Source organism: Leucopleurus acutus (assembly GCF_964270905.1).
Source record: "Leucopleurus acutus genome assembly, chromosome: 15".
Taxonomy (NCBI): domain Eukaryota; kingdom Metazoa; phylum Chordata; class Mammalia; order Artiodactyla; family Delphinidae; genus Leucopleurus; species Leucopleurus acutus.
The window spans coordinates 46,968,634-46,988,256 of record NC_139157.1 but is presented as its reverse complement, the minus strand read 5'-3'; the positions used below and the strand labels follow the sequence as shown (position 1 = coordinate 46,988,256).

At 37.3% G+C, this 19,623-nt stretch overlaps 1 pseudogene across 1 annotated transcript; it reads right to left on the bottom strand.

The window, feature by feature from the left end:
* Positions 1-759: 759 nt before the first annotated feature.
* On the bottom strand, positions 760-13,889 carry LOC309971992 (CWF19-like protein 1; annotated as a pseudogene). Its single transcript has 4 exons — positions 13,837-13,889; positions 12,156-12,371; positions 2,024-2,353; positions 760-1,384 (listed from the first exon to the last, which is right to left on the bottom strand). The product of its transcript is annotated as a CWF19-like protein 1 (transcript).
* Between the last annotated feature and the right edge of the window lie 5,734 nt (positions 13,890-19,623).

Below are 19,623 nucleotides of genomic sequence, written 5' to 3'. Positions count from 1 at the left end.
CAGAAGAATTTTTGTTGTAACTTAAAAATTTGTATAGCATTTTATAATTTGCAAAGTGCATTAACATCAACCATCTCGTTTTACATTTTCCTACCTCGAATGTATTTTGAGGAAGTAATTGCCTCACACTTTGGAGAAATGACTGTGAACAAGAAAGGCTAAGTGAGATGTCCAAGGTTATAGGGAAAAGGAGGAGACGGGTGGGACACCTGAATTTCTTTACCCAATGCCATGCTGGCCCCAGAGATGGAAAATATATTTTTATGATACTCAATGGGTGAAACTGAAGAATGATACTCTTCTCTTTACTACTTTTTTTCGAAGTACATTTCTTTGAGAAACATGTCCAGTGTAACCTGGGTAGCATTATATACATATATATAAGGATTAAATTTCATTACTATATAGCATATATTCTATTATTCTGAATACTAATACCCATTAAAAATAAGGTTCTTAAATGCCATTGGCTTATCCAATTTTGAGAGAGTTCTGGTATAGTACACTGCACACTTTCCTTCTAAACACACACACATACCACACACACACACACACACACACACACACACACACACACACCACATGCACCCTATATAGTGTATCAGAAGTTGATAAGTATTAATTAATCAAGCTCTTTAAGCTTAAATATCCAACCAAATACCTGTCTAATTTAGTGTAAAGTAAAAATATCAGAATTTGTGTTGCTCCTACCCATCACACATATTTTTTTTCATGGAAAAGCATTTGGATTTTGATACTTTAAACGTTTTTGAAAATGTTGATAAATACAAGCTGTACTTGGAGCTGGGTGACAGACATGCTTTCAACATATTGGATTTTTATCCGAGAATGTGACTTTTTCCAAAAACCATTCAATCTCAGGCCTTTTGCTGCAGGTAGTTTCCATGGGAATGCACGAAAAAGAAGCAGGGCCACAGTCCCCATGGGAGACTGTAGTTTCTTTAAAAACAGGCTGCTGGTACTTCCTGTGAAGTTCATAAAGCCACTCTCCCTTTGCTTAGTCATCCAGAATGAAGCCTGGTGAGTCAGGCTCTCTTCCTCTTCCTTGCAGCTCCGACACTGCCTTCAGTCAGACTTGTCAGGAATATTAAGGATGACTTTACTGGCCATGACCTCTCTTCCAAACTGCAAAGGGAAATTCCTTTAATTCTGTGGAAAAGCTTCTCTCCCGAGTCAAATACAACATAAAAATATGCTGCTGCTCATGGCTCTGCCATCTGCTTCACGGCAGAGTGCTGGGGTGTCCGAGAGCACTATCTGTCGTTCCTGTGCCCGGGGAATGAAGGCATTTCTAATGTCATTAGTGGTGTCCTGGCTGATGGCACAAGAACGACCTGGTGCTGGAGGTGATGTCTCTTATTATCTTGTTACCGAATTAAGGCATATGGACCCTGCTTAGGCCCAAGCCTGCCCGAGGCTCTCTGCCTTGGAAGGGGAAGGTTCTTTTTCTGTTCAGGTTAAAGTAGGTGAATAACAAAACCGAAGGTGAGATGGACACAGCACAAGCTTTATTCAGTGGCCAAAGAATGGAGAAGCAGTTCACAGATCAACTTCTCACCCACCTGGCGAGAGGGATTTAATTTTAGAGTAAAGACAAAGGGAGGAGAAGTGAGGCTAATGATGGGGAGGCGTATGCATTAGTCTGCCGGGGAAGGGACAGGGCTATTTTGAGGGAGTGGGATACCACCCCATTTTTATCCTTTTTTCGTCCTTAATGTCTGGTCTTGGCTACTGGTAGGCGTGTCATTTAATATGCTGATATAGTAAAATCAATGTATAATGAGATTCAGGGTCTGTTGGAGGTCAGATTCATTGCCATCTTGGTCCCAGCTGGTTCCTTCTGTTTTTTTGTGTGTGTGTGTGTAGCTTCTTTTCTTATCTCTGGACCCTTTAACTTAAAGATTTATGTTCACTCCTGCTAAAGGTGGGGAGTTGGCAGGTTTTGAGCAAGGACACTCCTGCTAAAGATGGGGGTTGATGGGTTTTGAGTAGCTTTGGCAACGATCTCTCTCAAATAGAACACACCGTTTCCCTCGACTCTTAACAAACTGCCCCAGTGTAGCATTATACTTCACCTCTGCCACCACCTCTGCCAAAGCTCTTCCACTGAATGGTAGTGTCCAATGGGCAGAATGAGGACACAGTCATCAGATAAGCCTCCTTTGGCCAGGGCAAGGTAGCAATGCGTGCCAGTGTTGACCACCAGATGCTTTCTACTTCAGGGCTGGCAAGGCAAAACCAGCAAGGGCCTGGAGTCCAGGGAGGTCTGCAAGGCTGCTTTGGGTGAGGGGAAGGCTTGTTATCACTGCCAGTGGGTGCTTCCTTCCTGCATCTGTGCAGAGATGATAGAAAATGTACATACAGCTTTTAAACAAATCATTGGTCATATAAGTAAGAATGATTTCATCTTCTGTGTGTGGGTTGGATATAAAACACCTGTTTAATTTTAACCATCATTATTGTGAGCCAGCCTTGTGGAAGTGGGAGAGAGCCATCTGCTCCAGAAAGGTGATTATGAGTAACATAATGAAGCTTCATTTGGCCAGCACTGATTGGGGCAGAATTGCATGGTGATCATGACAGCTTGGAGATTGGGAAAATTGGGTTTGAATAGGAACTCTCCTACTTACTACCATTGTAAACTCAGACAATTGTTTAACCTCTTTTAGTCTTTGTCCCTTTATCTACAAAGTGAAGATAGATAATCATATCTACTTCATAGAGTTCTTGTGAGGATTAAATAAGAAAATGCATGTATAGCGCCATGCCTGGCACATAATAAGCATTCAACAAATGGCTGCTATTACAAGAAATTTGGCAACAATTTCATAAGCAAGATTTATTACTTATTCAAGAGCTCATAGATATTTTTAAAACATTTTTGAAACCTTTGTCCTTTGCTAGAAAGCTTAAAGGCTGAATATTCCTGTCTGTTACAATGTCACTCTTAGAGTTATTATGGGAATTTCCAATCCTACATTTCTTCCTTCTTTCCTAGTCCAAGCTTCTGCATATTTTGCCAAATTCCACCAAATCATGACTACTTCACTTTGAGAAAGGATCCATTTGCTACTCCTACTCAGTGTCTCAAAGTACTGATCTCTACGAACTTGATTTTCCACACCCTCTTTGCCATTTGTTTTCTGAAAAGATATGGCTAATGGGAGACAAAAATGGGAAATTGGAGGACTAAGGGAGAGAAGCTAGGTTACTGCTTTGCCATCTCCCTTGGCTTTGGGCTGCATTTCTAGCATAATCTGAGTCTCCATTATTTCATCTCTTTCTGGCAGATCTCTCTGTGGTCACAGTTTCCACTGGGCAGGTCTCTGAGTGACTGCTCCTCTGTGGGTTCAGCTTCTGTCTGGATGCTCTGTATTCAGGCCTTTGGTAGCATCACCTCCTTTATCTCTTCAGCTCTAGAAGAACTTTTGGCTGATACTAATCTCTGTGTGCTGACACTGAACGCTGAGTATCCTCACCATTCCCTCAGTGTCTTTAGCTCCTCCTATTCCTTTGTAACTAGTGGTCTCTATTAATAACCTCTGTTGGACTACTTGGTCTGGGTTCTTCTGCTGATTAGACCTGACTGATTCAATCATGGTGATTCCACAGCTGTTTTCTAAGCAACTGACCTAGTGTAGAAATTTGATTTTTAGTGAGTTTCGCCTTTGAGAGGACATTTACAAAAATAAGTATTGAAATATGATTCATTTCTTTATTCAAGAAAGCTAAAATATTCCTGCTCTAGACTTTGATCACTAACTGATTTTTTTTTTTGTTTTTTTGCGGTACGCGGGCCTCTCACTGTTGTGGCTTCTCCCATTGCGGAGCACAGGCTCCGGACGCGCAGGCTCAGCGGCCATGGCTCACGGGCCCAGCTGCTCCGCGGCATGTGGGATCTTCCCGGACCGGGGCACGAACCCATGTCCCTTGCATCGGCAGGCGGACTCTCAACCACTGCGCCACCAGGGAAGCCTACTAACTGATTTTGTTAGCAAATAGCTATATAGTAGAAATTCTGTGCCTGAGACTTACAGGTAAGAAAATACAATGAAGTCCAACACATAACCACATGCCCAGAGGATGGAAAAAAGACTCTTTATTTTCTTCATTCTTACTGTTAGTATCATAGTTCCTGATATTTAGGAGTTTGAAGTAGAAATAGTTCAATTAGTTTCAAGTTTATCCGAAATAAAAGAGCTTGGAATTATAAACTAAACCTCAAACTTCATGTATTACGATAGTTTATTTTTCCTCTGTCCTTCATTCATACAGTTCCTCCAAATCAAATAAACAAAAGAAAGAATAAACAAAAGAATGTTCGTTCTAATCAAATTTTTTCAAAAAGATAACTAATAGTAGCAAATAAATTTTCTGCTTAGTTGTAGGGAATCTCATAAAATAATCCTGATATTTCAAACTTGCTGCTTAAGTCAATGCAGAAGAATCAAACTTACGACTTCCTTCAACTTTTTAGATCATCTGTAATTTGAGGGAAAAATAGCTGCCAAAGGAAAAAAGTGGATTAAATTCTGAAGTTTAGGAAAATCGTATTAACTAAACATCTCAAATAAAACATAACCAGATTCTCTCAGGCAATTAGAGGGCCACATGCATAACTTTCATCTTTGTGCAGATGGGCTGCATTCGATAGGAAAGAGAGCATCGGACATTCAATGTGTCCTGAGCCATATGTCTTTGTTTAATTGCTTGAATTGGTTCTTTCTGTTTCTGCTCATTGGAAAAATATCATCAATCCATCAGAGTTATGGAACTTATCTAAAGTTGTGGAATATCTGCTCTGAAGGATTTATGTGACCGCTATGTTAATATAAATAAATAAATTTATTAAATTGACCATTTCAGGCAAATGTGCACTAAGGTAAGCTAAGAATTATCTTAGTTGGTGTAGCTGGTGCTTAAAAAATGTTATTGACCTTAAAAAATGTCACAGTTTGCCAACAATAATGAAACTTTAATTTTTTAAAAAAACGTTATTCAGGAAGGAAACCTACAGTTTTGAGAACATTTCTCAAAACTGTCTATCAAAGTAACATATTCATAAAAATGAGTCAATTAGGGAAAAAATGTGGTGTTTTAATTACACAGAAAGAGTTTGTAAAAGAGGAAACTGGATCCAGGACTTAGCTTTGGATTCCATCCTTATAAAAATGTAATATAGTAATGGAAACATATGTTCAAAGATTAATGCAATTCTAAAGGAAACTAGGAAACATCATATGGGAAAAAGTAAATGACTGTAACGCTTATTTATTAATTAACTTATTTAATGGACTATTTTTAAATTCAGTTTTAGATTTACAGAAGATTGAGCAGAACATACAGAGAATTCCCAGATACCCCTTCCTCTCTGAACATAGTTTCCCTTATTATTAACATTTTGCATTGGTGTGGAACATTTGTTATCACTGATGAGCCTTTATTCACTCATTATTAACAACCAGAGTTTATGCTTTACATCAGGGTTCACGCCTTGTGTTGTATTGATATATTCTATGGGTTTTGGCAAATGTATAATGACACTATTCACTGTCATAGTATATTTCAGAATAGTTTCACTGCCCTGAAAAACCCTCTGCGCTCCACTTAGTCATCCCATCTTCCCTTCTCCAAACCCCTGGCAACCACTGCTCTTTATGCTGTCTCCATAGTTTCACCTTTTCCAGAATGTCACAGAGGTGGAATCATACAGTATGTAGACTTTTCAAATTGAATTCTTTCACTTAACAATATGCATTTAAGGTTCCTCCACATCTTCTCATGGCTTGATAGCTCATTTACTTTTATTGCTAAATAATATCCCATCATACAGATGTGCCATGATTTACTTATCCATTCATCTATTAAAGGAGATTTGGTTGCTTCTAAGTCTCGGCAATTATGAACAAAGCTGCTGTAAACATTCATGTGCAGATTTTTTGTCTGGACATGAGTTTATAACTTATTTGGATATTTCCAGGAATTTTAACATTTATGACAGTTTTATGAAAACTTTATGCTTTAACCTTATGCTTTAATTGACTTAAAATATTAACTAAATTGACAACTTTCTATAAAATATATATATATATGTATTAGCAAATTTACCTAAAAAACAGTTGGAAGATCTGGATTGTGCTATAATTACTAAAAAATTGCATCAGTAGCCAAAGATATTCCCTCTAAGAAAATTCCAAGCACACATTCTCTCTATCGATATGTTCAAACTAGTGTTCATGGAACAAATCATTTCAAGCTTAATCATACTCTTCCAGGGCACTAAAAATTTATTTATGAAGCTAGTGTAATTTCAATACCAAAATGCAACAAAGATAGTAAGGTAACAAAGACATGAGCAAATTTTATTTATGAGGCAAGGATGCAAAAGTCATAAATAATATACTTACAAAAAGAATGTAGAACATTTATAAGGCATAATGGTATAATCCACCATGACAAAGTTGAGTTTATTTCAGGAAGATAAGTTTGTATTAATATTAAAAAGTATATTAATATAATTTGCCATAATACAAGATTAAAGGAGACCATAAAATTACCTCAAGAGTTGCAGAAAAAGCACTCAATAAAGTATGATATTCATTAATGTTGATGTTCTTGGCAACTTAGAAACAGAAGGCAACTTTCTTAATCTGACTTAAAATCAACAGTTAACTTTATATACAGTGAGAACAAACTGAAGCCTTGATCTCTGAGTTTGGGAAAAGACCAAGATTCTAAGGACTACATTTTTTGTTCAATATTTTACCAGGGTTTCTAGACAGTGTGGTATGACAAGAAAAAGAAATGTGTTTAAGGATAGAAAAGAACAAAAATGTGAAAACTTATTTGCAAATCATATAATTGTACAAGGAATAACCCAAAGTGCCTACAAATAAATTACTCGAATTAATAAAAGAGGAAGGCAAAGTTGCTAAATGAAAGTCTGTATAGTAAAATAATTACGTCCCTATAGAAGAGTAATAAATAGTAAGAATACAGACAAAAAAGTTAAAGATACCATTTATAATAGCACCAAGCATACAAATTATATAAAAACATATCTAACAGAACATGTTCAAGAACTCTATGAGGAGATTTAAAAAATAATTGAAAGATATTAAACAATACCTAAATAAATGAAAAGATAAATTATATTAATTTATTTTATCTCCAAATGATTTATAGATTTAGTGCAATCCTAGTCAAAATCATAACATGTTTTTTCCATAACAATTGACAAGTTGATAAAAAATGCATATGTAAATTCAAGAGACTGCATATAAATACAGTCTTGCAAAGAATTGCTCTACTGTATATTAAGACTTATTGCCTAGATACACATGTATAGAAATATGGAAACACTGTGTTATGCACCAGGACCTAACTTAGTGTTGTAGGTCAATTACACTTCAGCAAAAAAACAAACAAGCAAACAAACTCATAGAAAAAGAAATAAGATTTGTAATTACCAGAGTTGTGGGGGGTAGGAAGAGAGGAAATTAGATTTTAAAAAAGACATTATAAAGCTGTATTAATTAAGATAATGTGGCATGGATATAGATATAGACCGGCTAATGAAATAAAATGGAGAGCCCAAGAGCAGATGCACACACATATAGACATATGTATGGCAGGGATGACATGGAAGGTTAGTGGAGGATGGACAATCTTTTTCATAAATTCTATTCAGGACACCTGTATTCATATGAACAACAAATAAAAATCCTACTTTATATCATACATAAAATGAACCCTGGGTTGATTAAAGACCTGAAAGTGAAAGGCAAAATTATCAACACAGGAAAATATCTTCATGATATCAGGGTAGGGTATAATCTATATCTATTGACTTCATTTTGGTGTATAAAAAAAGGAAATAATATAATAGTAGACAACAAACAATATTTATTGAATTGAATAGGCCATTCTTTTATGTTTTAAGATGTAGCCACTATGTTGTATACGTTAGCCTTCTTTCCTTAATAAAATACAAAACACTTCAAATGTGAAACAGTATAGCAGTGATATTTTTGTAGCATGGTGCCATGAGAAATACAAAATTTGCAAAAATGTCTTTTTATATGCATTGTGGTAAACTTATAGTATTCAAATACCTAATAGACTTTTCTTTTTTTTAATTGAGGTACAGTTGATTTACAATATTATATAAATTTCAGGTGTAAAACATAGTGATTCACAATTTTTAAAGGTTATATTCCAATTATAGTTATTATAAAATATTGGCTATATTCCCTGTGCTGTACAATGCATCCTTGTAGCTTATTTATTTTATACATAGTAGTTTGTACCTCTTAATCCCCTACACCTGTTTTGCCCCTCCCCACTTCCCTCTCCCCACTGGTAACCACAAGTTCGTTCTCTATATCTGTGAGTCTGCTTCTTTTTTGTTATATTCACTAGTTTGTTGTATGTTTTAGATTCCATGTATAAGTGATATACATTATTTGTCTTTCTCTGTCTACCTTATTGCACTAAGCATAAACAAATATCTAACAGGCTTTAAACATTCTTTGCCATTTACTTAATATAACTGTTTCTATTTTGTTATTCAAATAATATCACAAATTGACATTCTATTTCTAAAATGTAAAAATAAAAATATATGAGAAGAAAGGGAAATAATAAAAATGCCAAATGAGATGAGTTTGTGGACCTTGGAGGATTGTTTTTCTAAGGAGTAAAACATCAAATATGACTTACTTGTTTTATTTTTATTATTTTTAAAATAAATTTATTTATTTATTTTGGCTGCATTGGGTCTTCATTGCTGTGCACAGGCTTTCTTTAGTTGCGGTGAGTGGGGGCTACTCTTCGTTGTGGTGCGCAGGCTTCTCACTGCAGTGGCTTCTCTTGTTATGGAGCATGGGTTCTAGGCATGCAGGATTCAGTAGTTGTGGCACTGGCTTGGTAGTTGTGGTGCACGGGCTTAGTTGCTCCACAGCATGTGGGATCCTCCCAGACGAGGACTCAAACCAGTATCCCTTGCATTGGCAGACAGATTCTTAACTACTGCGCCACCAGGGAAGTCCCTGATTTACTTGTTTTAAAGACTACCTTCACTTCTAAAAAGCTACTAAAGCTCAAGTTATTTCTTCAAGTATAATGCTTTTTCTACATAAAATATTGGGTTCTATAGCAAAAATTTTAGAGAGAATTAGTTTTATATGTTCAGCTTAATATTGCAAAAGTTGCATTCCTAAGAAATTTTGTTATTAAAAGTAATTGTTGGGCTTCCCTGGTGGCGCAGTGGTTGAGAGTCCGTCTGCTGATGCAGGGGACACGGGTTCGTGCCCCGGTCCGGGAAGATCCCACATGCCGCGGAACGGCTGGGTCTGTGAGCCATGGCCGCTGAGCCTGCGCATCCGGAGCCTGTGCTCCGCAACAGGAGAGGCCACAACAGGGAGGCCCGTGTACCATAAAAGTAATTGTTTAACAGGGAAAAAGGAGTTAAGGACTAGAAAGTTTCAATCTTGCAATAACAAAGTGAATTTTTCTATAGGAATTTCAACAATAATAGTGCTTTTTGAGCTGTTATGGACTGAACATTTATGTTTCCCCCAAATTCATATGTTGAAGCCCGAACCCCCAATGTAACTGTATTTGGAGATAAGACCTGTGAGGAGGTGATAAAGAATAAATGAACTCATATGGGTGGGCCCGTAACCCAGTAGGGCTAGTGTCCTTACAAAGAAGAGTAAGAGACACTAGAGTTCATTCCGCCATGTGAGGACACAATGAAGAGATAACCCTCTGCAAGCCAGGAAGAGAGCTCTCACCAGAAACTGAATCAGCTGCCACCTTGATCTTGGACTTTCCAGACTCCAGAACTGTGAGAAAATTAATTTCTGTTGTTTAAGCCACCCTGTCTATGGTATTTTGTTATGACAGCCTGAGCTGAAAGAGCTAAAAATGCATTGCTGTAAAACCTAAACATCTCTGGTTAAATGTGCCATTTGTGATGCCCTGTATTTGCTCCATAGTAGTGGCCATTTCTATCACCATCAGCAATATAATTAGCATAGTTTCTTATGAACAATATTTATTTCATCCTCATTTTATCATTATTTTATCAGATTTTCCCATTTAACTAACCACCCCAAAACTTAGTGAGTTAAAAATATATACATTTATTTAGCTCATAATCTTCTAGTTCTGGTTTTAGCTGGGATCCTTATGAGTTGGCAGTCACCTGAATGTCAGCTAGGCATATCTGTCTCTGGAGGTGAGTCTGTAGCTAACACTAGCCTATAAGTTTCTCGTATTGCTTTGCATTCTTTTATCCCTAGCATTAAACACAGTGTTGGGCAAATTGTGGGAACTTAATAAATACTTGTTGGACAGATGGTACTGAGACAGTGACACTGGACTAGGAATTGACAAGAAAGGTGGAGGTCCTTCAGAGAGCTGACCAGAGTCACTCTTAAGAGAAGGTGTTGGGACCTCTGGGGAGCAAATGGGAATTACATAGAAGGTCTTTGCTAGGAGTTAATCCTTTAAGAACAACCACCCTGGAGCTGCTGGCACCCAGAGCTGCCCTGATGGAAGATTCTGTTGGCAAGAATTGCCTTAATAAAGGCAGGAACTTATTGTTGAAAATCTCCAGTTCATCCCTTGTTGTAGAACATTTATGTACCTCCTCACTAAGGAGACAGTCACAGTTTGATCCTTATAGCAACATACATGAATTTCTCACACAATCTAGTCTTTGTTCTTAATAGAGTTATCCTGTAGCTAGGAAAAATAAAAAAAAAAAAACCACTATGAGTGAAAATTGTTATGAAACACTATCAGGACAGTATTTGGGTGATATGTGAAATATCCACAAGGATCATAGCCAAAGTTTGCAAATTATTTTCTTATATATTATTATAGTGGGTGCTTTAAACATCCTTTGTGAGGTGGGTGGGCCAGTGTTATTGTATTATGATTTCACAGGTATATAAACAGGCTCAGAGGCTCACAGGACCTGCTCTAGCTTAAGACCAATAATTAGTGAAACGAAGATTCAAATAAAATAGGATTCCAATCCAAATTATTGGGTTAGCCAAAAAGTTTGTTTTGGTTTTTCCGTAACATCTTATGGAAAAACCTGACTGAACATTTTGGCCAACCCAATACTTTCCTCAAGGCAATGTTGCATCTCCAAAAGCAAAACTACAGTTTGAAAAATAAAGGATGTTTTTCGAAGTTTTGTTCCAAAGTCTGAGACGTGCGGTTGTGGCCAGTGGGGAGGAACTATTTGTGTGAAGATACTTGTGAAACTCAATAGCCTATTTGCTAATTTTCTTTTGAGAGAGAGCTTTGAGGGCAGATACTTGAGACATGCTTGCAGAAAAATCCTTCAGAATTTCTCTTTTACATTCAGCTTAACACCTACTTACAAGCGGGTTTATGCTGAACTTATGTTAGTAATATGATGAAATTTTATTTTTATTTTATTTATTTATTTTTGGCTGCTTTTGGGTCTTCGTTGTTGCACGTGGACTTTCTCCAGTTGCGGTGAGTGGGGGCTACTCTTCGTTGCAGTGCGCGGGCTTCTCATTATTACGGTGGCTTCTCTTGTTGCGGAGCACGGGCTCTACGCACGCGGGCTTCAGCAGCTGTGGCTCGCGGGCTCTAGAGCGCAGGCTCAGAAGTTTTGGCGCACAGGCTTAGCTGCTCCGTGGCATGTGGGATCTTGCCCTACCAGGGCTTGAACCCCTGTCCCCTGCACTGGCAGGTGGATTCTTAACCACTGCACCACCAGGGAAGCCCCTGGCCTGTATTTTTTATACCTAGAACATTAGGTTTAAACTAAATTAAGGAGAGTCCTCGGTCTTTGGAGAGACACTTTATAACAGGGATTTATAACATAATCATCCATGTAAATTATACATTTAAAATCTATTTCTTAGGACTTGGAATTTCACTAGCTTTTCCAGTAGTTTACAGTTACTGTACCTTAACTTTAAAGACATTGCTGGTCATGTTTATGATTCATTTGAAGTCTGACTCAGGTTAGGAATGAAAACCCCAAACAGTGTATTTATTGTTCTATAGAAAAATGCCATCTGCTTAGAGTGATTCCCTGTAAGATGTGGATTCAGAACTCCTTTTTTTTTGGAACAACCCGCTTTAGCTCTGGATTGGCTGTGGCCTGTCCGGTGGCCTGCGGACAGGACGAATTTTCAGGTTGCTCGTCCGCTAAACTTGCACAGACCTTCTGTCGCCGCTGCCAACCGCACGTGCGCTTCTGGTTCAGGGCTGTTCCGGTGTGGCGCTGTCCGGCCTGGGGGAAAGGATGATAAAGAAGAGTAGATGCCTGAGGACTTGGCTCTACTTGTAAAAACCTGAACCACAGAGGAGCCAATGAATGGCAACATCCTTAAGTGGGGCGTGAGGGATGTGGCTGAAGAAAACTGCACCACGCTGCACCTGATACGTTGGTACGCATTTAGAGATCCACTCCGAAACCTGGGGGCTTCTGAAGGTTTTCTCTATGAAGCATCTGTAAATACAGTCTCCTAACGTTTTTTTAAAAAACTGCATTGTGGTGAGAATCTGGCAATATATTCGTCCGCTTGCATCTCGACATACTGAGGTTCACCCACAAATTGACTCCCATGAAAAATCCCGTGGGAAAGAAAAGAGGAAACACCCTTAAAGCAGTAGCCTCCAATGTTGAGAGGAAAACAGAAAAAAAGAGAAAAAAGTAGTAGAGAAAGACAAAAAGTCATCTGAAAGCAAAGGAGAACAGAGAGAGAAAGATTGCAAAGAAATGCGGACACGTGAGGGGTAAAAGAAGGAAAATACTTTGAGGGAAACAACTTATATATCATCGGAAAGTCAGTTTACCCTTTTTGAAAACTACCTACCCAAGAACTTTTCTATTTTTGAAATCACCTCTATTTATTCTTCACAGTCACTTCTTCTTACTCATGCCACCTGGTTTGATGGTACCACATACACACCAGTTTAGGCAGATACCATAGAAAAAAAGAAAGATATGAGGAAAAGGGGAAGGGAACAAATACTGTGTGTTGGACACTGTGCAGAATGTCATAACTATAAATGTATTAGATGTGTTTACATATGAGGAAGAAGAAATTTAAACAAAAGATTGAAAAGATTCTAACTAGTTAGATTGATAAGGAATGAATCATACAGCTCATGGAAATTTATAGGACCTTACTGTTCTTTTATTTTTGCTGTAATCCCAACACTTTATTGGCATCTTTGAGAAGAATGGCATGTACTTAGAACCAATTTAATTTATATGTGGAGGGTTACTACTAATATGTACACAATTTGCATTTTAATAGAAAGTCTGTCAATAGTAAAATACCCTAATAAAATAGTCTCTCTCAAATATGCCAAGGTAGATTGAGCACCATACATTGTCCTATGTATTGCCTAATCTGTTTTACCTGCTCCACTAGGGACCAACCTATTTCCATTTCCTTCCTTTCTTCCTTCCCTCCCACCTCCCTCTTTTCTCCCCTTCTTCCTTTCTCCTCCTTTCCCTCTGTCTCTTTTTCTTTTGGGATAATCCTAGTCATCTCTCTTTTGGTTGACTCATATTTTTTTTCTTTACACCATCACTGAAATGCTGTAGAAGGAGAGTGTCATGAACAGATTAGCACATGAAATACAATCCCCTGACATACTGTATTCACACAATGCCTGTTTTGAGGAATTGTACAGAAGGTTTGGTCAATGTCACAATGCTCAGAATGTTCCTATTTTCAGATAATAAATGTTATCTCCAAGGGTGTGATTTAGACGTCTAACCTGTGAGAGCAGGTTCCTCATTACCTCTTGATCACTGTGGTTACACTCTGCTGTGTTTTATTTCCAGATCCGGGCATCTTTCCTCAGGCCACCACAGAACATGGAAATTGCAGGTAGTATACACACAGCTCTTCCATTGTTCTAGCAAGCAGTTTGGCCTAGAATGGGAATTTTAAATCACAGATAACGCCACAGCTTTACAAACCCAGTTGTTAAATCTTCCTCTCTAAGACTGTTATATGCTGGGGCTTATAGAGGAGATACTGATTGGCTTCAATGTGGGGTCGGTTTAGGTGTGGAGGTAGTTTGTGTTTAACATTCTTCTGGGAAAAGTCCCACTCACCCATGGGAAAGAAAATCACAAGTTTGGAAGGTCAGCCACCTCTTGACCAGGGGAAGGAGGGAAGGTGGGCTGGGGGGTGGCTGAGGCCAAAGGAAGAGGATAACAGTGAGCTAAGTTTCTCTTTCCCTTTCCCAACCCTGGGCTCTTCACAGAAAAGTTACCTTCATACTGTGATGCACAGGGTTTAAAAATTCTGCGACTCACTTTAAAATTCCCCAAAGAATGGTAAGCAATATATTTCTAGTGCCTTTAAGCTTACTATATATGTTTTCATATATATTATTTTATTTGATCCTCATGAGACCTTTATGAATTATCTCCTATCCCCATTTTTGGGAGAGGAACAAAGACTGTGAGAAACTGTGTTGCTCTCAAGTCCACACAGTAAGTCAACAAATTTTCATTGGCACCTACCGTGTGTCAGGCATGATGCTAAGTCAGTAAGAGTAGAGCCAGGGTGGAGAAAAACGTTTTAGAATTCCCAGTCTCCAATCCTGTCCTGTTCCATGGTGCCTTGCTTCCTGATGAGTATAGTTGACAAAACTCTTCCTGGGCTTCCAGCCACATTTCTTTCTTAATGGGTAAAATTTTCCCTTCTTCCCTATTAAAATATATTAATAGTCAATGCTACTTATTTCTGATTGTGTCATTCCACTTATTAGAATGTAAACTCCCTGAGGAAAAGGATCATTTTTGCATTTGTTGTTGTTTTTATTTTATTTTATAGCATCCATAGCACAGTTTTGCTCACATTAATTGTACAATACAGAATCACTGTATATATAAAGTTCCATAAATGTAATCAGTAGCCTGTGGATAGTTATAAAGTAAAATATGATATTTTTGAGGGGAGGAGATGAAAATTAGCTTGAGCTGCTCTTTTCTGAGGCATTTAATTATTTTAATCGATTGACATTCAATTCTGAAACATAAAGGAGGTGGAAGTAAGATTTGTCACAATATGTGGGACAAATATAATCTTACTCATAAAAATATAGTTAAATTATTTTGAATATTCAGGTTTATAGTTTGACCTTGGAGATACGTGTGTGTCTGTGTGTGTGTGTGTGTGTGTGTGTGTGTGTAGGAAAAGAATGTAATACTAATTAAATCCAGAATTGGAAGAAATGGGATCTGGGGACAGGGAGGCTGCAGCATTCTTTCATCCAAAGCAATCCCAAGAGCAAACCTTTATGAGAGAGTTTAGTTTTCTGAGTGAGCTGATGAGCTCACCCTTCCTTTTCACTTTCCTTTCCAAATTACAAAGCTGAAAAGCATTGTCAATGGAAGCACCCTGTTAAGTCAGTGATCTATAACACCCTATCCTACCCTAGTTTTTGTTCCTTAAGTGCCACTTAACCATTTGGGAAAATTAACATGGCATTCCAAACATAGTCACTAAATTTTCACATGTTCACACTTGGTTGCAAACAGGTTCTGAGTGATATATAATTACTGTACCCAAGGGGGTCCAGACAAAAGTTCAGGTATTTCCTGTCCACACTCTACATCTCAGCCTTTTGTACACTTAGAGCCAGGGAACCTGATACGAGAACATTCTCCAACAGAATCTGGGGCTTAAGAGCCCTAAAATAAAAATTCTGAGTGTGTGTGTGTGTGTGTGTGTGTGTGTGTGTGTGTGTGTGTGTGTGTGTTGGGTCAGAAAGGCCAGAAAGGGAGGGAAACAGGGAAGCAGAAGAAAAAGCCATTATATGAAAACTCTATTAAAGTAGTGAAATTCTTTAATAAGTACATCAAAAATAAAATTTGAATATTCTGCTGCAATTGAAATGGATAAACTAGGTCTATGTACCAATATGGATAGGTTAGATGAAAAATAATATTTAATAAAAATCCAACTTGCACAAAAATATTTAGCAATGCACTAAGTAAAAAACCCCCAAAATTACATTTAGATGTATATATGTGTAGCATGATTATTTTTTTAAATGCCTTGAGTTATACATATATAAATATATGTAAATATATTTATAAATATATATATGTATAATGAATTCTGGGTAATGATTTTCTGGGGACACGAAGGGTAGGGAACAAAACTGGGGAAAGGTGAATTGAGTTTTAATATTTTATTTCCTTTAGTGAAGAAAAAAGATTAGTGTCAAATGTGGCAGACAAATAATATTTTTAAATTATGAGTGGTGGTTCCATGGGCATGGTTGTTCTATATATATATATAAGTTAACAATAAAAAGTGTACTTTTTTAATATCGTTCATATGTTGAGAAAATTGATGGGTAATAAAACTTTGGAGGTTTATGATGTACATTGCAAAAAGGAAAAATCAATCTCATTTTTAAGTGTTCTGCTAAGACTTGTAATTAAAGGAGTGATAACTGTTTCTGATTGAAGTTTAGTTGATTTACAGTGTTGTGTGAGTTTCTGCTGTACAGCACAGTGATTCAGTTATACATATGCATACATTCTTTTTAATATTTTTTCCATTATGGTTTATTACAAGATATTTAATATAGTTCCCTGTGCTGTACAGTAGGTCTTTGTTGTTTATCTATTCTGTATATAATAGTTTGCATCTGCTAATCCCAAACTCCTAGTCCTTCCCTCCCCCACCCCCACTACCCCTTGGCAACCACAAGTCTGTTCTCTATGTCTGTGAGACTGTTTTTGTTTCATAGATAAGTTCATTTTATCATATTTTAGATTCCACATATAAGTGATATCATATGGTATTGTCTTTCTCTTTCTGACTTACTTCACTTAGTATGATAATCTCTAGGTCCCTCCATGTTGCTGCAAATGGCATTATTTCATTCTTTTTTATGGCTGAGTAATATTCCATTGTGTATATGTACCACATCTTCTTTATCCATTCATCTGTTGATGGACATTTGGGTTGTTTCCATGTCTTGGCTATTGTGAATAGTGCTGCTATGAACATCGGGATGCATGAATCTTTTTGAATTATAGTTTTGGCAGTGATGATATTTTGTTTAAAACTGTTTGCCACATTACTTACTACTTGAGTCCCACTGATTATACTAATACTTTACTATTGCATTAGGAAAGATTTTTTGGTATTCACTTCAGTGTTCAATGCTGATGCATTAACTTAGGTGCTTTGTTTGAGTTTTCCATTCCTGAGAAGAAGTGATAATGCACTTTCATTTTTATATTTCCTTTCATTCATTATCTGTGCAGTTGTGGAATTTGCAATAAATTTGGGAAGAAAAAGAAACCCTCCTTCAAATCTTTGTTGTAGGAAGAGTGAGGTTGGGTCTAATCCTGCCTCCACTGGTCACGTCCTGCTTTTGGAATTAGCCTGACATCTGACCTCTGGATGGGCTGCATGAGATGGGAGGCTTCATGGTATTCTTTCTCCTTTACTTTGTGTTTCCTTGCTTGAGATTTTAATCCCTCAAACTTAAAAATTTAAAAAAAATGTTTTATTTAAAAATACTTTCCTTGTTAAAAAATGAAAAATAATGATACCCATAGTAAAAAATGGGACTCTTTCCCTTGTTTCCCACTGTTTGCCCCTCTAGTGTCTTTTATTCTTTTGAATTTTATGTATTTTTTTATACAGCAAGTTCTTATTAGTCATTGATTTTATACACATCAGTGCATACATGTCAATCCCAGTTGCCCAATTCAGCACACCACCATCCCCACCGCCCTGCGGCTTTCCCTCCTTGGTGTCCATATGTTTGTTCTCTATATCTGTGTCTCAGCTTCTGCCCTGCAAACCGGTTCATCTGTACCATTTTTCTAGGTTCCACATACTTGCGTTAATATATGCTATTTGTTTTTCTCTTTCTGACTTACTTCACTCTGTATGACAGTCTCTAAATCCATCCATGTCTCAACAAATGACTCAGTTTCGTTCCTTTTTATGGCTGAGTAATATTCCATTGTATATATGTACCACAACATCTTTATCCATTCGTCTGTCGATGGGCATTTAGTTTCCTTCCATGACCTGCCTATTGTAAATACTGCTGCAGTGAACATTGGGGTGGATGTGTCTTTTTGAATTATGGTTTTCTCTGGGTATATGCCCAGTAGTGGGATTGCTGGATCATATGGTAATTCTATTCTTAGTTTTTTAAGGAACCTCCATACTGAACTCCATAGTGCCTAGATCAATTTACTCCCACCAACAGTGAAAGAGGGTTCCCTTTTCTCCACACCCTCTCCAGCATTTGTTGTTTGTAGATTTTCTGATGATGCCCATTCTGACTGGTGTGAGGTGATACCTCATTGCAGTTTTGATTTGCATTTCTCTAATAATTAGTGATGTTGAGCAGCTTTTCATGTGCTTCTTGGCCATCTGTATGTCTTCTTTGGAGAAATGTCTATTTAGCTCTTCTGCACATTTTTGGATTTGGTTGTTTGTTTCTTTAATATTGAGCTGCATGACTCTTTATATATTTTGGAGATTAATCCTTCATCCATTGATTCGTTAGCAAATATTTTCTCCCATTCTGAGGGTTGTCTTTTCATCTTGTTTATGGTTTCCTTTGCTGTGCAAGAGCTTTTAAGTTTCATTAGGTCCCATTTGTTTATTTTTGTTTTTATTTCCATTACTCTAGGAGATGGATCAAGAAAGATCTTGCTGTGATTTATATCAAAGAGTGTTCTTCCTATGTTTTCCTCTAAGAGTTTTATAGTGTCTGTTCTTACATTTAGGTCTTGAATCCATTTTGAGTTTATTTTTGTGCATGGTGTTAGGGAGTGTTCTAATTTCATTCTTTTACATGTAGCTGTCCAGTTTTCCCAGCACCACTTATTGAAGAGACTGTCTTTTCTCCATTGTATATCCTTGCCTCCTTTGTCATAGATTAGTTGACCATAGGTGCATGGGTTTATCTCTGGGCTTTCTATCTTGTTCTATTGATCTATGTTTCTGTTTTTGTGCCATTACCATATTGTCTTGATTACTGTAGCTTTGTAGTATAGTCTGAAGTCAGGGACTCTGATTCCTCCAGCTCCGTTTTTTTCCCTCAAGACTGCTTTGGCTATTCGGGGTCTTTTATGTCTCCATACAAGTTTTAAGATTTTTTGTTCTAGTTCCATAAAAAATGCCATTGGTAATTTAATAGGGATTGCATTGAATCTGTAGATTGCTTTGGGTAGTGTAGTCATTTTCACAATATTGATTCTTCCAATCCAAGAACATGGTATATCTCTCCATCTGTTGCTATCATCTTTAATTTCTTTCATCAGTGTCCTATAGTTTTCTGCATACAGGTCTTTTGTCTCCCTAGGTAGGTTTATTCCTAGGTGTCTTATTCGTTTTGTTGCAGTGGTAAATGGGAGTGTGTCCTTAATTTCTCTTTCAGATTTTTCATCATTAGTATATAAGAATGCAAGAGATTTCTGTGCATTAATTTTCTATCCTGCAACTTTACCAAATTCATTGATTAGCTCTAGTAGCTTTCTGGTGGCATCCTTAGGATACTCTATGTATAGTATCATGTCATCTGCAG